This window comes from Salvelinus sp. IW2-2015, unplaced genomic scaffold (genome assembly GCF_002910315.2).
Source record: "Salvelinus sp. IW2-2015 unplaced genomic scaffold, ASM291031v2 Un_scaffold6578, whole genome shotgun sequence".
Classification (NCBI taxonomy): Eukaryota; Metazoa; Chordata; class Actinopteri; order Salmoniformes; family Salmonidae; genus Salvelinus; species Salvelinus sp. IW2-2015.
In genome coordinates this window covers 1-2,811 of record NW_019947840.1, presented here as the reverse complement: position 1 = coordinate 2,811, position 2,811 = coordinate 1, and the positions used below count along the sequence as shown (strand labels likewise).

The window sequence follows — 2,811 nt, the reverse complement described above, 5'->3', positions numbered from 1 at the left end:
AATCCTTTTCTGGAATTTTCCAAGCTGTTTAAAGGCACAGGCAACTGAGTGTATGTAAACTTCTGACCCACTGGAATTGTGATGCTAATAAGTGTAATAATCTGTCTGTAAAACAATTGTTGGAAAAATTACTTGTGATCAGCACAAAGGAGATGTCCTAACCACTTGCCCAAAACTATAGTTTGTTAAAAGAAATTTGTGGGAGTGTGGAAAAACATGTTTTAATGACTCCAACCTAAGTGTATGTAAACTTCCTATTCAGCTGATATATATATATATATATATATATATATATATTATATATATATATATATAAATATATATATATATTTGTGTGTGTGTGTGAATGTCAGTCATTTATTTCCTTTTGCCCTAGTCAGTGGACAGCAGGATGGAGACAACAAGAAGAAACCAATATTGAAAGTCCCTCAGGAAGGTGTGTCCAAACTGGCAACATTACAGGTAAAAGCTGCTGTATGTTCTCTGTTCCTGTCACAAGTAAAAGATGGAGGTGTCATTAAAATACCCTTTTTCAACCAATCATATCTAGGAGACGTGTGCATTAGTTATTTGAAGCTTTGCTGTGTATGAACATGTACAGAGTTTTASTATGTTTTTGTGTATTGTAAGGTTATTAAAAGTGTAATATTGTCATGTTCTGATGAGATCACATTGCTGTGTAAACCCTCCAACTGACGTAGCGTGTGTGTATTTGTTCTGTACCATATTGCTGAGTATGAACAATATGTAAATCCCCCTGTAAAGCTCTATGACAAGGAGCTGGAGTCAGAGTTTGGTCCGTTTGATGACTGGGTCAACACCTTCGAGCTGTTCAGAGGGAAAGCCAACGACGAGGTGGGCCGTTCTAATGAGGAGAGGGTCGTCGGGAAGTTCAAGGTGACTGGTTCTGTGCTTTTTTTCTGTCATGAATCTTGTTCTGGAGGCAACGCTGCAAAAACGGCCACAAAGTCATTCAAATCTGATTTTTAACCTAAACGTAACCACACTGCTAACCCGAATGTCTAATCCTAACCTTAAATTAAGACAAAAAAACACTTTTTTTTGAGTTTGCAGCTGGTCTATCTCACTGGAGATCACTCAGTTCTGCCTCCAGGACAAGACTCATGACAATAAACGTCCACCTGCGGTTCTAGCCTGGTCCCTGATCTGTTCAACTCCTAGGACTTGGCAAGACAACACAAACAGATCTGRGACCAGGCTACAGTGATTAGAATATTATGCTATGTAACCACTATCAAAAGAATGCATTCGTTTGGTCAGGGTCAGTAATGACGATCCCAAACTCCTGTGTACATCTAGGGTCGGTTCTGCGTRTACAAGCTAACTGAGGAGGATGATGAGTGGGAGGAGAGTCCGAACTCAGGCCAGTTTAAGATCACCCGAGGGATCCCACCCAACACCTCGGTGAAGGTGTGTGTTGTGTGTGTGTGTGTGGGTTGTGTGTGTGTGGTGTGTGTGTTTGCTGTGTGCTGGTGGTGTGTGTGATGTGTGTGTGTGTGTGTGTGTGTGTGTGTGTGTGTGTGTGTGTGGTTTGTCAGTGAGTGTGTGTGTGTGTGTTTGTCATGGTGAGTGTGAGTGTCAGTGAGTTGTGGGTGTGTTTGTCAGTGAGTTGTGTTGTCAGGTCGGAGTGTGTGTGTGTTTGTCAGTGAGTGTGTGTGTGTTTGTCAGTGATGGTGTTGTGTGTGTGTGTGTGTGTGTGTTTGTCAGTTGCAGAGTGAGGTGTGTGTGTTGAGTGAGTTTGTGCAGTGAGTGAGTGAGTAGTGAGTGAGTGAGTGAGTGTGTTTGAGTGTAGTGTTGTAGTGAGTGAGTGAAGTGAGTGTGTGAGTGAGCGAGTGAGGTGAGTGATCAGTGAGTGAGTGAGTGAGTGAGTGAGTGAGTGAGTGAGTGAGTGAGTAGTGATGTGATGCTGTGTGTGTGTGTTGTGTGTGTGTAGTGTGTCTCTGCCACATCAGCAATTATGCTTTTCAGCTGACTAAACTACAAACCGCTGCGTGGAAAAATAGTATAAAATCCTTCCTGGGTGGGAATAAAATCCCATGGATATTGTGGTTAACAATTGGTCCTTTCTGCCACTGACACGTCCACCAGCATATTGGATTTTGTAAATGTTTGCTTGCTTCATCTGGACTAAAATATAACCAGGGAACAGCTTCTGTTAAAGGATGTATAAGTATTATAAACTGGTGGTTCGAGCCCTGAATGCGATTGGCTGACAAGCCGTGGTATATTAGACCCGTATACCACTGGTATGACGAAACATTGTATTTTTCCTGCTCTAATTACGTTGGGTTAACCATTTTATAATAGGCAATTAAGGCACCTAGGGGTTTTTGTGGTATATGGCCAATATACCACGGCTAAGGGCTGTCTTATTGGCCATATACCACACCTCCTCGGGCATTATTGCTTAAATTGTCCCACCCTGCCAAAGACTGGGTTGAGTTGCTTGGGGGATGTAGTTTGTCTCTGTCTTTTATCTCAGTTTTCCCCAGCCTCAGAACGATGTAGGGGTCAGACTCCCATCGGTATCGGCTGGGTGGAGGTTGGATGCCTGAGGTACGGAACAGATATAGCCGGGTTGTGTTCATTTGGAACCAAATGGAAGAAAATGACACAGATGTTGTTTTTTTTGTCTTCCATTGTAAAATGTTTTGCTACAGTGTAGCCCCTAGGGAACATGATGACCCAGGGTTTCGATGATGACAGTGACGTGAACATCTTCTTACGGTCACAGTCCAACCCAAAGGTTTCTACCACTACTCACAGATACGATGTAAACCCTGATGAGAA

General features: G+C 42.6%; 1 long non-coding RNA gene across 1 annotated transcript; it reads left to right on the top strand.

Moving 5' to 3' along the window:
* The first annotated feature begins 381 nt into the window (after window positions 1-381).
* Window positions 382-1,427, top strand: LOC112078961 (uncharacterized). Its single transcript, XR_002895815.2, has 3 exons — window positions 382-462; window positions 766-897; window positions 1,321-1,427. It is a non-coding gene; the product is annotated as an uncharacterized lncRNA (long non-coding RNA).
* Window positions 1,428-2,811: the final 1,384 nt, after the last annotated feature.